General features: G+C 48.9%; 1 protein-coding gene across 3 annotated transcripts in view; it reads left to right on the top strand.

Moving 5' to 3' along the window:
* The first annotated feature begins 1485 nt into the window (after positions 1-1485).
* Positions 1486-16427, top strand: part of PLXNA4 (plexin A4) — a 970847-nt gene continuing 955905 nt past the window's right edge. For all 3 annotated transcript variants that reach the window (XM_029615156.1, XM_029615157.1, XM_029615158.1), the window contains exon 1: positions 1486-1825. The gene's annotated coding sequence lies outside the window, so the exon portion shown is untranslated. The remainder of the gene's footprint in view (positions 1826-16427) is intronic.

Here is a 16427-nt window from a genome sequence, read left to right as displayed (position 1 = left end):
CCAGCCCAAGGAAAGGAGGGCCGGGCCTGGGGAGATGAGGGAGCAGGAAGGTGACGAGAGCCTGGCTGGGGAGGTCAGCGGGAGTGCGGAGGGTCAGTGGGTCATTGCCGCTGGGCGCTCCCGATGCCGGGCGTGGGCACATTGGTGTCTTGCTTTTGGCGGTAACCACCTCGGCCCGCACGAGGGATCACGTTTGGAGTTTTATTATTAGGGATGGGGGGGGGGGGATTATTTTATTTCCTTGTGAGGTAGGGGGCGGGGACATTTGCTGGTTGTGCGTATTGCAAATAAAGACAAAACTTCTGAACAGGTCCTTGGGCGACCTAATTAGGCTGGGCAAGCGGTTTAGAAGCGTGTTAGACAGACACATAAAACTTCTTGTCCTGAAGTCTTTTGCATTTTTTTTTTTTGAACAGCTTCAGCCTGGAGATATCCCGGTGGGTCGAGATCTGATGATACCGAACCAATAAAATATAGCACTAATCTCACTCGGGCTGCCGTTAGAAAGGGCACCACGAAAGAGCCTGATCGGGCAACTAAAACACTGCAGACCTATCCTCCCCACCCCCCCGAGTCCCCCCTAACCTGAATAAAGGGGGTGACCTCCCACGCCTCACGTTAGCATTTGAGGGTCTGTTCCAGGCCCTGGGCTGATGATCTTGTTAACCTGCATCCCTAAGAAGGTTGGCCTGGGAAGGACAGCATATTTTATTGAGATCTTATCTGGCACCGGGAAGGTTCACCGTTAGCCCGCTCGGGCTTTCGGATCCCACTGGCTGTCACTGGTGAGTTAGAAACGAGGAGCGCTCGCTCGGCAAGAGCAAGGCAGCTGGAGTTTGGAACGCTGGCAGGGCTTCAATGCGAATCGGCACGCTCACGCTCTCTCACACACACACGCTCTCTCACACACACACACACGCTCTCTCACACACACACACACACACGCGCGCGCTCACGCTCACACACACACACGCTCTCTCCCTCACACACACGCTCTCTCCCTCACACACACACTCACGCACATGGACGTGCACACACACAGTTTGCTGCCTGCAGCTCCATTCCAGCAAACTTTACACAAGATGCAGCAGGAAGGTGCCCAGGGTCCCGAGGGTGCTTGAAAGGAACCCCCCCCCCCTCCTATTCAGCCCGCTGAGCAAGGACGAGGCGGGGGGGCAAGAGGAGGGGAGGACCTGTCTTTCCCCCCCCCCCCCTCCTTTCCGTCGGATTTTTTTTCTGTATTTTTAGGGCAGGAGGTGGGGGGTGGAGGTGCTGCTGCTGCTGCTGCTGCATCGCTCGCCTCCACTGGAAGCAGAGGAGGGAGATCCGGCGCTCGCTCGCTCTCTCTCTCTCTCTCGCCCGCGTTTCTGCGGAGGGGCAGCGGCTCGGAGGAGCGGCGGCGGCGGCGGGGCTGGCGAGGCAAGCCGCAGTGTGAGCTCGGGGGGAGGGGGCGGGGGGGGGGGGAAGAGAGAGAGAGAGAGAGAGCAGCCCGATCGCACGGAAGGGGGCTGCCATGGCGAGCGCTGGCCGCTGCGGCTGAGCCCTCCTCCGCCAGGAAGGATCGCCCGCCGCCGCCAAGGACGTGCAGTCATCTCCGGGGGAAGGGAAGCCCGGAGGGGGAGAGCGAGAGAGACCCGGGGCGCGATTGTAGCCCCCCCTCCCCCCGATTAGTCCTGTTTTACCTTTTCCTGTGGAGTATTTGCTGCGATCCGTGTGGGCTTCTGGTGTTTTTTTTTTCCCCCTCTCGCTACGGGGAAGGCATCATCTGCAGTGCCAATGCGGCTGCACTGAAGGAGGGGGTGGAAGTATCCAGGCGGTGTGTCAGGTAAGGCATGGAGGAATGTTTTTTTTATTTAATTTTTAAGATCGGGCTGGGAAAGAAGGAAGCCGGGGGTTGGGGGGGGGGGGGGGGGAGTGTCAGCCCCGGCTCTAGGAGCAAGGTAGGGCTCACCTGCGAAATGCACGGGAGGTTTGCATCGGCGGGAGCCGGGGGGTTACCTGATGCATTTGATGGAGGTAGACATCCCCCCTCCTTTTGCACACCCCCCCCCCCTCCAGCCCTAAACGGGAATCAGGGACAGGAAAGAAATCGCCCCCCTCCCCACCGCGCATCCGGCGGGTTTTCGCGGCTGCCAGTCTCCCTGGCTTTGCTATGCAGGGCAGGTTGCAGGGTGGGATTCGCGCTTTCCTTTACCGCAGATCTCTCTGCCCACCTTAAGCGAGAGTGCCCCGCGGTTAAGAGGCAAGTTGGGTGCCAGGGCTGGGGAACCCCGCCCGGATAGCCCCTGGCACCTCACCCAGCTGGAAGTGGCTGCCCGGGTGGGGGGGGGGGGAGGGGTGTGCTCTTTACCTGTGTCCTTTTTAAACAAATAAGCAGGAAGATTATTCTAGGGGGGGGGGGGGGCTGTAGGCATGGGACGGGGCTGGCGCAACTTTGGGCTGCGCTATGGAACCAGCCATGCTGGGTTATTATTTCAGGGTGGGGGGTGAGAGGAGCTGAGAAATCAGGACCGGGGGTTCCGCGTCCCGGCGGAAAGTTCCGAGCCAGGAGCTGCCCGGCGTTCCCCCAACTTTCTCGCAGTCACCCGGGGGACAGGGGGGGGGGGGCGCATGGATTCCCCTGGGGTGGGTCCCAGAGGTTCAGGCAATAGATCCCCTCTGTCCGGAAGTTATTTCATTTTTTTTTTTTTACGCGGAGACTGCGTTTTTACAATTTGGGGGTTCTCTTTGGCTCTCACCTTAGCCCAAGCCACGCCGGAGAGAAAGGCGACTGGAAGGGGAGCACAGAGACCCCCGCCTCCCCCCCCTTCATTTTTTCCAGGGACTGTTGTACACAGAGGTGATCTCTCCCACCCCCCCTCCCCATCCCAAACTTTCCCCTTCCTGGCTGCGCCCTTCCTCGGGAGCTCTTGGCTGCCAGATGTGCGCCGCTGCCCAGCGCCTGCTGACCGTGGCGGGGGAAGGACCCCAGAAAACAATCCCGGGTTTAAATCGTTCCTAAGGGGGGGGGGGGGGGAAACGCCGAGCTCTAGTGCTGCTGCTTTTTTTTTTTTGCCTCCACTGCAACTGAGACCTGAATATTGATGTTCCTCATTTATCAGACATTTGCCCTTAAATTATGTAGACAAGGAAACTGAGCTAAACGTTTAGCACCACATGGGTCTGGATGTTTTTTGTTTTTTTTTATAGAAACGTAATCCCCAGGCAGCAGCTGAATTCCTTGTTGATACACAAGCCTTTGCTTATTGCACCTGATCAGGGCTATTGCATTTTGGAAAATCATAATTTTTCCTTCGTCTCTCTCTCTTTCTATGTACGGGCACCGTGCCATGCCATTCATTCCAGCCAAGCAGTTCTACAACCCCCCGTGGCTATTACAAGCATGTGTGTATATATATATATATATATATCTATATATCTATAATCTTATTATAATAACATAGCTGAGGTCATCAGGACTCCGGTTACATCCCCCCCCCCCCAAAGTGTATGTTGTCTCAGGTTTAGTAGCCCCCGCTTCGGGTTTTAAAGGCAATCTGCGCCGGATTTATCCGGGAGCAGGTGACGTTCGGTGAATTTAAGGGAAATTTTAACAATTTACAGGGGCAGTAGTGGGAACCTGAAAAAAAACAAACCAAAACCAACCCTCGTGACAGCTGAAATGAAAAGCTGGATCGTGTGCGGCGGGAACTCCGCGGGCTCTTGCCGCTGCTCCCGGGGGGGAAATTTCCCGGTGCCCGGCACTCGCCCGGAGGAGGTTCGTCTGCAGCCGGGACGCTGCGAATCTTTTCAGGACTGGTAACGCGCGCGCCTGCTTTCTTCTGCCGCGGGTTTCTTCCGAGCTGGGGGCAGCGCAGGAGCGGTGCTGCTGCTGCTGCTCCCTGTAATTACCGCGCGGGAGCGGCTGGGAGGGAATTCGGGGTCCCTTCCCTGCGGCAGGGAGAGGCGTCAAGGCCCGGGGCTAGGGCAGTGGATGGGTTGTTATTTTAGGCACCCCCGGGGGGGGGGGGAGTGAGTTGTGCAAATATTGTTCTTTTTGGCAGCACATGCACCGTTGTCCTGCCAGGAAAGTTATCGGAATGCGGGTGCTGACAGCAGTACGGAGAGAGGCTGCTGTCCCTGTTACTGGCTCATAGTCTTGGGATAAGCAGCTTGGGATCCTGCCAGGCACTTGGGACCCGCATTTGGCCACTGTTGGAAAGTGGATACTGGGGCTCTCTTATGTGTTTAATCTTCTTAGGTCCACTTCCGGAAAGATGGGGGTTTTTTTTTTTCATAGCACAAACTGTAAGCTCTATGGGGAGGGGACTGGTGATGAAGTTGTCAACCCAGGATCAAGTGGAAAGTGGGCTAAAAATCCCGTTGTATTATTATAAACAGATTCTTTTTTCTTTCTGGAGGGTGCCTTCGCCGGCCGTGAGGGTGGCAATGTGAGGCTGCCGATGTGGGATGGTGGGAAAGGAAGATTTCCCGCCTTAATGGGGGAAAAATCAAAGCGATGAGAGCGCAAAAGGGCCAGCGAGCCACACTTAGGAAAGCAGATCAGGCTGCGCTCCTGTTCTCTTGCTCTGTAGGGTGCACTCACTCCTTCTTCCTCAGCCTTCTCGGATTAGTTTAATGTTCCCGATCGGTAAAAGCCGACCCAAAGCCAATCCAGGTCATGAGATCACCGATACAGACATCCCCGTGGGGGGGGGGACGGGGGGACCGAGTGCTGCTGGTTTCATCTCCCCAGAACTTGCGTCCAGAACTTGCGTCCATTCTCTCTTCCTCATATTGAGGAACCATATTTTGTTATCCTCTCTCCTCTTCACACCGAGGAACCATGTTAATGTTAATGTTACCGTTATTTCTCTTCTCTTCTAGTTACCCTCCTCCCAGTTCTGATTCCCCTGTTAAAATGTAATTTCCAAGTTTAACCAGTTGTGATGTAAACCGGCATGATGTCCACAACTAATGCCGGTATATAAAAATGTTTAAATAAATAAATAAATAAACTTGGGGGGGGGGGGTGGTGGTGCTGAAGTTTAACGGAGCTCCTGACCAATTCCTGTCCAGGGGCAGGGCACCAGTGTTCACCATACCTGGGGGCCTTACCGATGTTGTCCTGTGATAAAGCATCTTCTGAACAGAGCCTCACCCAGCGGCTAAATTCTTCTTAAACTGAGGACATGGCTACACCTGCCAGTCCGCTGATAGGGAACAGTCCCTTTATAAGTGGGGCAGCCTGGGAGCTTGGGGAGGGGGAGGGGAGTCTCTCTGTTATAAAGAGGGTTGGTGAGACAGAATTTGGCTGCTATAATAAACCCCATGCGACTTCAGTTTGTAATAATCCAGGGAAAATAGAATCCGAGGCTCAGGGTGTGTTCTTGCCGGCTGGGATGGAGGAGGGCAGGTCCAGTAGTGCTGTAGAAATGATAAATAGGCAACTTTCTGGTGACACCAGCTCCAGAAAGCACATTTATTTCCATTTTCTCTGTGCAGTGAATGTGTCTTCACAACCAGAGCGCTTTTAAAGCTTGGGTTGGTAGCACATGGCAGTGTCTGGGTCTCCCACCCGGCAGAGGATTGTACGTGAACAGACAGTGGCTGGCCCCCAAAATCCAAGAGGCAGAATTGGCACAGATAACAGGGAAATCCCTCTCCAGAAAAATCCAGCTGCACAAAGTCTCTATGCACTGCTCTGCAGCATTATTCCCTGGCTGCTTGAGAGCTTGGGAAGAAATCTTGGGTGAGAGCTGAAGGCAGGGAGTCGAACAGGATCCAATGGATACAACTGTCTGGACATCATCATCATCATGATAACAAAATACAGTTATGTATTTATAGACATTGGATATTCTGCCTTTTCTCCCTAAAAATGGTCAGAAGGCGAATTACAATCAAAATTAATTACAATTGTCCTTGCATCATAGTTTGCAATCATCACAGGATTAGTGGTCAAAAGGGGTCATAACCAGAAAGAGAAGAGACAGGAGGTAGATTACGGTAGGTGGGTGGAATATAGCAGAGCAGGTCCCAGGAATTGGCCTGCTAGAAGTGTCAAAGGTTAAGGGTAGAAGAGGGATGAGTATAATGCAGGCAACAGTACAGACAGAGAAGAGAGGTTAAATAAGACATTAACATCAGAAAGCATTTGGGGGTGGTCTATAACAATAAGACTTCTGGTGGTCTTTGTAAAGAGGAACATCTCTGACATGGGGATTGTGCCAAGGCCTGCAGGAATAAACCACGTCCTGATTTCTTTCCGGGAGGTGACGGGATAGCAGGAACTTATTCCGTAGTTTGGGGCCTGGCAGTCTAGCACAAGTGAGTGTTGGAGCTGTCAGAGGAAGGGAGGCTAAGGAGGACCATTTGGGAAGATCACAGCTGTCCCGTGGAAGTGTAGGGGGTCCAGTAGCTGGGAGAGAGAATCCGGGACCAGTTTGTTTTCTCATTTGAAGACTGGGCAGGGGATTTTAAATTGTAGCCTCCTGTGTTGGGCCAGGAGGCCGTGCAGCTTCTTTAGCCTTATCTGGTCGCCGTGCACTGTAAGGGTCGGCGGTATCTTGAGATTACCTTCTGGAACCCCTGCAAATAGAGAACTGCGGTGGTCCACCTGACTAGTGACTAATGCACGTGCAACGGTGGTGAATTTGCGTTTCTTGAAGCAATCGCGCAGTTGGCAAATCTTGGCGCAGGTCCTTACCACCTTTCAGATGTGGGCTTCCATGGTAAGGTTGTGGCCCAGCTGAACCCCCTAAGAGCTCAGCGCGTGCACTGCCTGGCTCTGGGGGGGCATTAGTCCAATTCACATTATTTAGAAGCGTTGTTGTCGGGGGGTTGCTTTTTTTGTAGCTAGCCTGTTTTAATCTGAATTTACTGTATCAATTAGAAATCCTGAGGAACTGCAGTCTGCCTCAGCACAGAATGCCCTGCCTCTAAAGTGAGTGGAGGGAAATCTCATTATAACATCCACTTTTCGGGTATTTACCTGTCTCCAGTAGGTTGACAATTGAAGGCAATGGAGGGTAAAGTGACTTGCCCAAAGTCACAAGGAGGATTTGAATACCGTTTTCCCTGGTTCATAGCCCAGTACTCTAACCACTAGGCTACTTCTCCATCCGTGGTGGCAGGTCATGCAGGTTTCTGGTGACGCCAGCTACGGAAAGAACACGTCCTGGGCACCGGATTCCATTTTCTCTCTGCAGTGACCGAATCTGCAGAAAAGTTGTGTGTAAATTGAGCAGCAGATCTCAGCTGGAAGCCAGGGGATGGTCACACAGGAGGCCGGCCAAGCTCAGAACATTTTCCTTTGTTGTACAGTGAGTTTACTGGGGAAGGGGCAGAGTAAGATCCCATTTTAAGGAAAAGATTCACAAACGTTTAGAGGTTAATAACTGTGTTGCCACTTTTTCCGTACGTTCTTTTAAGTATGAAGAGCAGCTGTCGGGGTTAGCAGAAGTGGGTGGTGGTAGAGGAGTTTCCGGTTATGAGATCTTTCCACTGCCTTTAAACCCGTGAAGGAAATCCCTGCTCGGGGAAGATCCCGGGTTCCTTTGCAGGAGTGTTCTTCTGGCAGGAGTAGCCCAGTCTTCCTCGCCATTCATAAAGGCATTCTTTTCCACCTGCTCCTTTTTATCTGATGTCAAAGCACCGGTCACCCTGTAAAAAAATAAAACAAGCAGGGCCAATTAAACACAGGGAGGTGGATGTCAAGTTGAAAAAAAAAAAAAACCAACCTACAGGGACTGCAAAGCCATAGTTTGTAATTGGAAAGTCCATCCTCATGCCAGCAGTTTTAACTCTTTGCTCACTGGTTCAGAGCACACAGCTCCTTCTGCATTCCAGTCTTAATTTTTATGGATGTTTGGTTTTTTTTTCCCCCAGCCTGCCTGGCACTCACCCCTAAATGACTGTGCTTTGGTGATTTGTATCAGCATCAAACTGTTTGCTGGGCTGTGAACAAGACGAATCCAAGCCATGAGTTAGCAGTAAATCATGGTCCCAGCTGATGCAGAGCCAGCCCGAGGTAGTTCACTGTAAATTAAAAATATCTGGCCGAGATGAAGTGCCTAGAAGTCAGGGGCGGGAGAGATAGCGGCCTCCGCCTTCTGTTAAGTAGCCCTGATCAAAAGCGGGTTGTGACAACGGTGCGTATTGATCCCCAGTCCTACCTGGAAATTGCCACTTAATATTCTCTATAAATTGTGTCCTGCAATCTGAGAGGCCAATGGAGGGTGCTGATTCATCTGCTCTGTTGTTCTAGGGCACGCCTGCTACAAGGCATCTTTTACCACTTGTTAGAGGGAATATTTTGTGTGGAGCCAGAACAATGTATAAGAAATTCAACTGGATAAAAGAAATGCAAGCTAGAAGATTTAGAGTTTGTAGCAGGGCTTTCCCCAAGTTAGGGAGAAGGCATAGTTTGTTCTTTAGGGCCATGACACAAGAGTCGGGGTTGCTCCAAAAAGATCTGGCTTTTGCCACCGACTTTCTGGGTGACCTCGGAGGAGTCGGTTTCTCTCCTTAGTCCTCATCTCAGCTCCGTCACTGCCTCTGTGTCCCTGGGTGGGTCACTTGTACTTCCTTAGTGCCTCCATAGAATACGACAGCACATGAGGGTCCCACGGTCCATCGAGTCCGCCCAATTTACGTCCTGTCACGGTGGCACAGATCTGGGCCACCAATGATCCGCAGGGCTTATTCCAGACTTTCTGGGATTCTGTCGCTGCTGCTGCTGCTGCCCTAAACGACCACTGGGAGGCTGCTCCACGCATCCACCACCTTTTCCCTGACAAGAAACCTTTTCTAGTGCTCCTCCTGAGTCCACCTCTTTGGAGCCACAGATGGGATTATGACCTCTTTTTCCACTGAAAAATGTTTCCTTCTTCTGCATCGTTTATACCTTTGAGATATTCGAAGGCCTCTATCAATGTCCCCCTTTCTCACTCTCCTTTCTCTAGGGTATATTATTCAGGCCCTTCAGTCTTGTTTCAGAGGGCTTTTGGTGCGGCGGTAATTGAAGACTGACCAATAAGAAAAGTCATTCCTTCTTTCTTGCCCCCCCCCCCCCCTTGGAAAGCCATCGCACAACTCGAGTGTCAAAACGGTGTCTGTCTGTGTTGTTTCTGAAAGATTCAGTTTGATAGCAAGCTGCAGTCCTGTTGAGATAAAAGCACCATGGGGATTCAGACTCTTCCCTACTATTATTAATTTTGTGGTGTTCCAGCAGTGTATCTGGAACTTAATTAATCTTCTTAAGTTTAAAAAAAAACATGAAATGAAATGAGTAACAGAAGCCATACAGGCAGGATGGCTAGAGGCTCCCTGACTCTTAAGATTATCCGGTGTCGGCAGCCGGGAACGAAGAGGCAGAGGAACCTAGGGGTGGGAATTGTGGCGACGGCCGTCAAATGGAGTTCTAGTGGGGAAGAGTCAGTGTGCGTACCACGGAAGGAGGCCATAGCAATCTGGGTTTATTAACGTTCCTGTGCTAAGAAGGAGCCACTGTTTGCACAGTCTTTTCAGAGCACCAGTGCTTTACCAATTGGTGCCACTCTCTCCCTCTTTTTTTTTTTCTGGATGGGTTAATCCCATTCCTTTATCCATTTATTTATCCCCCTTCTGAACAAGTCCTGCATGCTAGCGGGTAAAACCAGGGCTGCATGGTGGCCGTCCTGATAAAACACCGGAGCCACTTGGCAAGTTTATGGTTCTTTCCTAATGAACAAGAGCATGCTGCCCGGTGTTCCTGTGGATTAATAAGCAGCTCCTTCCTAGCTGTTCAGCAAACATACAAAAATACCCCTTTCGTGTGTCTAAGAAAATGCCTTCTTGCTCTAGCCCAAAAAAATCCAAGCAAAGAGCGATGTCTGCCTGGCTGCACCGTGGCGCGAGGAAGATGAAGCTAGTTTGTAATCCAGAGGAGGCAGGAATTTTGTAAAGGGATCTGGGGCGGGCTCTGCGGGGCTTTCGGAATTCGTACTGGGAGGCCAGCAATTACTGCTTCTGCACCCGCTCACCTCCATCAACGTTTGCATTTTCCGTTCCATAATTTCCGTTTTGGTTTTTTTTTTTTTCATTTCTGTCTTATTTATTGTTGTAATAATTGGTACTTAAACTGGATGATGGGCACCTAATTGTAGTCATGTCAACCGTGCGCTCTGGAGCACAATAACAGAGGGCTGGAGAGTGAAAGGGAGTGGAGCAGTAAGGGGGCCGCAGATTCATTGTCCCGTGCTCTGGGTCATGGGGGGGGGGGGGGGGGGGAGGCAGCAGGAAGTGGGCTTAGTCCAAGTGAGGTGAGAGAAAAAGGGCGATCCTTGAAATGTTGTTGTGGTCCACAGTAGATTACTGCTTCACCTTCGGCTTAGGTCTTCCTTTCCTAATTATTATTCTGATCTGATTTTGGTGGCTGGAGAGGGCAGGGGATATGGAGGGCCACGCTTCACCAGGTAGCATGGCGGAGGGTGGCTGGGACCATGGGCCTCACATAAGTGGGGTACAGTGGTAGGGGAGGGTGTAGCAAGAGGAGGCAGATAACCTATTCCGTCACTGGGTTATTTTATTTTATTTTGAAAAATTAATATAATAACAATTGTATTTTTTCCTTTCTCGCTCTCCACGCACCAAAATAATATCACTCGAACCCCCATATCCTAATGTAAACATTCACTGTAGAGACTTTGCTGAATTTATTGGGATAAGTCTAATAATAATGGAATAAAATAGTACCATGAATGTAATTTTGTGAATATTATGTAGATATTTTTAGAGCACTAGCACTCACAGGATACACGGAGGGTTAGCCATCATGGCCTAAGAATATAAGAAATGTCATACTGGGTCAGACCAAAAGTCCATCAAGCCCAGCATCCTGTTTTTGACAGAGGTCGATCCAGGTCACAAGTACTTGGCAAGATCCCATAAGAATAGATCCAGTCTTTCTCACTCATACCAGGGATGAGCAGTGGCTTTCCTAAATCTACAAGGCTAATAATGGTTTAAGGGCTTTTCCTCCAAGAACTCATCCAAATCTTGTTTAAACCCAGGTGGGCTAACTGCTTTCACCATCTTCTCTGGCAACAAATTACACTGCATCTGAGAGCCCTGACTTTTACGGTCTGGAAAACTGATAAGCATGGGGGTAACCTGCACAGTGCAGCAAATACTGGCATAAGCTTGCTGGGTAGACTGGGTGGATCATTTGGTGCTTTTCTGCCATCATTTTCTATGTTAATTGTGCACTGAATGAAAAATGATTTGTTTTGAATGTGCTATCTGTTAGCTTCATAGAGTGTCCTCTAGTCCTAGAACTATTTGAAAGGATTTGTTCCCTGTTTACCGTTCCACTCCATGATTTTATAGACCTATATCATGTCTCTTTTTGGCCGTCTCTTCTCTAGGCTAAAAGCCCTAACCTGTTTAGCCTTTCCCCATAAGGGAATCATTCCATCACCTTTATCATTTTGGTTGTCTTTCTCTGCACCTTTTCTAGTTCTGCTGTATCTTTTTTGAGATGGGGGTGACCAGAACTGCACACAATACTCGAAGTGCAGTCACATTATGAATCGCTGCAGAGGCATTATGATATCTTCCATTTAAGTTCCCATTCCTTTCCTTATAATACAAACTTTTCCTTTAAAATTTGTAAACCGTTGTGATGGCAAGTCCCGAACGACGGCATATAAAACTCGACAAATAAATAAATAATGCCTAACATTCTATTTGTTTTTTTTATTTCACTATAACTGCACAATAGGCAAAGGATTTCAAAACAGGCCTGGATTTAGGTCTAGGCAAGGCAACACAGAGAACTGCCTCTGGTGCCAAACCCTGATAAGCATTGCAGCATTCCCATTGCCCCCATGCCTCTACCCAGACTTGCCTCCGAGGTGGTGGTGCTTCACTCCAGCAGCAGCAACTCCAGTTTAAAAGGGCATTGGCCTCCAGCCACCCCTTACGTGCTCAAGGCCCTGCACAGGTTTCTGTAGTAATGGGAAGGCCATAGGAGAGGAGAGGGTGGGCCTCCACAAGGTCTTGAGTGTGCAATGAGTGGCTGGCGGCCCCAGGCTGAATTTCCTTTGGACACCGGTTGCTGTTGCTGGAGTGGAGCACTGCTGGCTTGGAAATAAAGGGGGAGGACCAGAAAGGAGAGGAAATGGACAGAGGCTATCTGGGGGTCCCTTGCACTCTCCTCCTCACAACCGCTCATACAACCCTCCCACCCTGACCCAAACTCCCTATAGGCACTCAAAATAGAAATCTGGCCCTGTTTCGAAGTATTATCCGCGGTAACTCCAAGATCCTTTTCCTGGCTGGTGATGAGTAATACAGAACCCAGCATTGCTTACCTATAGTCTGGATTATTCTTCCCTATATGCATCGCTTTGCACTTGTCCACATTCACGTTGAACTGCCAATAGCCCAGTCATGCACTGACCTCTTGCAATTCCTCACAACTGGCTCATAATTTAACAACGTTGAGTCATTTTGTGTTTGTCTGCAAATTAGCTCACCTCATTCAGCCTTCCCTTTTCCGGATCGTTTGCAGATCTGATGCAAAGCATCGGTCCCAGTACAGATCTCTGGGGCGCTCCACTATTTAGCTTTCTCCATTGAGATAAATGACCATTCGGTCCTACTCTCTGCTTCCTATCCATTACCTCCTATCCCATGACTCTTCAATTTCCTGATGAGACTCTCATGAGGGACTTTGTCAAATGCTTCTTGAAAAGCCGGACACCATATCAACCGACTCACCCTTATCCACATGTTTGTTAACCCCTCCAAAGAAATCTTGGTAAGGCAAGACTTCACGTTAGCTCTGCCCCATTAGCCTGCGACTATCCGGATAGCCAGCAATTTTGTCCTTTAGAAAAAGCTTATGGATCACCCCTGGAGCGCTTTTTAAAAATGGGTGTTATGTTGGTCACCTTCCAATCACCAGGTACCATGGCTGATTTGAATAAGAAGTTAGAGACTACTAGCAATGAGTCTGCAACTTCATTTTGTAGTTTTTCAGAAATCTGGGATATCTGCCATCTAGCGCCCTGTGATTTGTTAGTTTGTCAGTTTGCTCTATTACACCTTCCTGGTTCACCATGCTTTCATTCAGTTCCTCTGAATCATCGCCCTCAAAGAATGTGCCCAGTGTAAATGTCTCCTGAGTAAAATCCAAAGCAAAGAATTCATTTACTTTTTCTGTTATGGTCTTGTTTTCCCCGAGTGTATCTTCTCCCTCTTCGTCATCTAGTGGTCCAACTGACTCCCTCACAGGCTTCTTCACATGTAAGCTTAGAATTTTATGCTCCAAAATTTGCCTGAAAAGCTGAGGTAGGCTAATCCGTGGATCACAGCCAAATATTAGACCAAAGTATGATTGCTACACACTGAGGCTGATATGGGCACGCCACGCGTAGCTAACTATCAGTATATTAGCAAAAATATAAACTAGGTATTATGCTAATTTAAAATGGTTGCTTTTTAGTGCAATATTTATTTATGCACTATGTTCTGTTTTAAGTGTTTTAAATCAAATGTTTTAAATGTGAATTATCATGTCTTATTTGCCTATATTTGAGGAAACATGTTCTGCATCCAATTTGTGCATGTTAGGAAAAGAACATAATATAAAGTTGCTTCCGTCAGTAAGATCAATTTATGGAACAGGCCAACTTTGTTTTTTTAGATGAGATTTAGCTTACTATAATAGGGCATCAAGATATCTGCAAAGCAAGTGAGCTACATCTGAAAGTTCTTAAAAGTAAGGCAAATGTATGTCTATATCATTAGGGTGATGTTAAGAGGCAAAGAGACATTCCTGGCCTATTTCTGACAGTTCCTTGCAAGCACCACTGTGCGCTATCAAATTTTGAACCTCGGCCTATACGCATTTTGCATTTTTCCAGTTGAGGAGGTTAAAAAACAGTGGCTGGTTTCTGCGTGGATAGGCTTATACACGCCATATCCTGAGTCACAGTGAGGATTAGATTTAGAGTCGTCTCCCTCTCGTCTGTTCCAGTCATTTTATGGCATCTAGAACTTTACTCCCTAGTATGTCCAAATGAGACATTTTAGCTGTAATACGTTCTATGCTATAAAGAGATTACAACCTTAGATATTAAGATTACCCAATTGCAGTTGGGAAGCTGAGGTACAGGGAGTTATAGGGAGACAGAAGACGAGTGATGATTAGAACCCAAGCATAGGGAGATAAAATGGATATCGGATGGTGACATAGAGAATCCGTGGCAAACCAGGATATAAAAATACAGTAACTTAGTAAATGGCGATAGATGTAGCCCAGTTAGCCCATCTGAGAGTTATACAAACATAAAGTGACTTTCCCAAGGTCACATAGCGTTAGGAGACAGCTGTTGTTGGAAATGAATGAAAAGGAGTTGAAGTGACTTTCCCAAGGTCACATAACGTTAGGAGACAGCTGTTGTTAGAAATGAATGAAAAGGAGATGAAGTGACTTTCCCAAGGTCAGTGGTTTCCAAACTCTGTCACTCAAAACCCCAGTTTAAAATAAAGTCACAGGATTCACCACAAAACAACATTAACATTCAAATCAAAACGTGGTATCTCCCTCCTCCCCTCATCTTCAGTGCTGTGCATGATTTTTTTTTTTTTTTCATTAAACAGCTGAGGTATAATTTCAAGTGACTGTTTAGGTTCTTTTTTTGCCTTTTACTGCTTCGCTGAACCTCGGGCGGCTAATAAAAGAGAAGGAGCTAGAGCTTATTCTTTGTTCTGTGAATCAGGGGAAATTTTCGTATTATTTAACTGTGACCTTTTAAGAAACTCCTCTGGATTATGTAAACGCCTGCCCACCCACCCTTCCCTGTCAGCGCAGAGATCTGAACAGTCGCATGAGGTGACGACGCGGCGTTCGAAAAGCGCAGAGACACGTTGTCAGGCACCACCGGGTACCTTACGGAAGGAGTCAGGAGCCACCCCCCCCTAGGGCTTGTAAGCGTTTCGGCGCCCCGACATGAATGGATGCGGCTTTCCCAGCAAGTGATGTCACAGTCGCTTGCTCTGCACAGCAGGGAGATCAGAGCTTCCCCTGGTGCAATTCTCTGCTGTGATGTCAAGGGTGGGGAGGATGGGCCTGGAGCGGTCTCCAAGTGGGAAGGGTGGCCTAGGCAAAAATCAGCAGCAGAATGTGAGACGGCCGGGGGTGGGGGGGGCCTTAAGCTGCAAAGGAGGGAGGGGAGAAACTAGAGATCACCCGGGCTTTGTGGTATTCCAACGGGGGGAGGTAAACTGAGCAGACAAAGATGGGTCTGGCTGCCGCCTGGAACGCCTGTAGAGCAACTGGACGCATGCAGTGCTGGAGCTGAGAAGGCAATCAGTCCAAATCAAAGCACAAATAATAATAGCACAATACTGACACCTCTGAAATAATTATATGAAATATATCCGATGTAGGCGGAAAGAGCAACGTTCTCTTCAGCCGATGAGGCATGATATTAAGCCCAAGAATATCAATGGTCTACAGCGGCGAACACAAGGTTACATCAGATTATATTTGTTATAATTATTTCAAAGGAGTTGGTCCTGTGCCGAGAAGACAATGCCATGTTTTGAGTTTGAGGTCGCTGCCTTGCCAGTATATTTTGGGCCTGTTCTCAGGCTCTGGCCTGGAGCCCTAACTGCAGGCTTGTGTTGTGGACACCTGTCTGCTGGAAACCGGGCTGAGGCTGCCAACGCACTGGTCTTTTGGGAAGAACAGTCCTTGAGAGCACTGTTTAAAGATCACTTATGTCAACTTGAGAGGAACAAGTCATTTTTCCATACAATTTAAAGAGAAATTCTATAAATGTCCATACAGATTAGATGGTTGGCTGCCCTTAAAGACTGTGTAGTTATATTGACTTCATGGTTTGGTGTGTGTGTGTGTGTGTGTGGAGTGTCGCTTCCTTCATTCATCAGATATTGATTTGTTGGACTGTGCACAGTTTTCATATACTTGTTGATAGATAATATCCACAGCAGCACAGGGTGCAGTGCACAGCCAGACCCATGATCTCCAGAAGGAGGCTTTCTTTGGCACAATGCAAGGGTTAAGAAGGGCTCTGAATTAAGGCCTCTTCGGTAAAACCCCTGCTGGCTGGTGTGCCAGCTGCACGTTACGCTCAGCGAATGGGGCTGTGAATAGTGTTCGCTAACTTGTGGACGTGCTACTACGCTTCTCCAGGCTGCCTTGGGCAGACAGGAAGGGGAGGGGGGGGGAAAGAGGGGAGAGGAAAACAGTACAATACAGCAAGGAATTACATTTTTCATTTTCTTTTTATTGCCAGAAAATCAGTAAAAGGAAATGAAAGAAGTCAACAGGCCCATACTGAATTATCAGCTTATACACATTCACCCAACTCTGTGCTGCACCTGCTGGGATGCAAGAAGCTCCCGAGTTAGGAGGACTCTTGGGTTCCAGT

This window comes from Rhinatrema bivittatum, chromosome 9 (genome assembly GCF_901001135.1).
Source record: "Rhinatrema bivittatum chromosome 9, aRhiBiv1.1, whole genome shotgun sequence".
Lineage (NCBI taxonomy): Eukaryota > Metazoa > Chordata > Amphibia > Gymnophiona > Rhinatrematidae > Rhinatrema > Rhinatrema bivittatum.
This window is presented reverse-complemented; position numbering and strand designations above follow the sequence as displayed.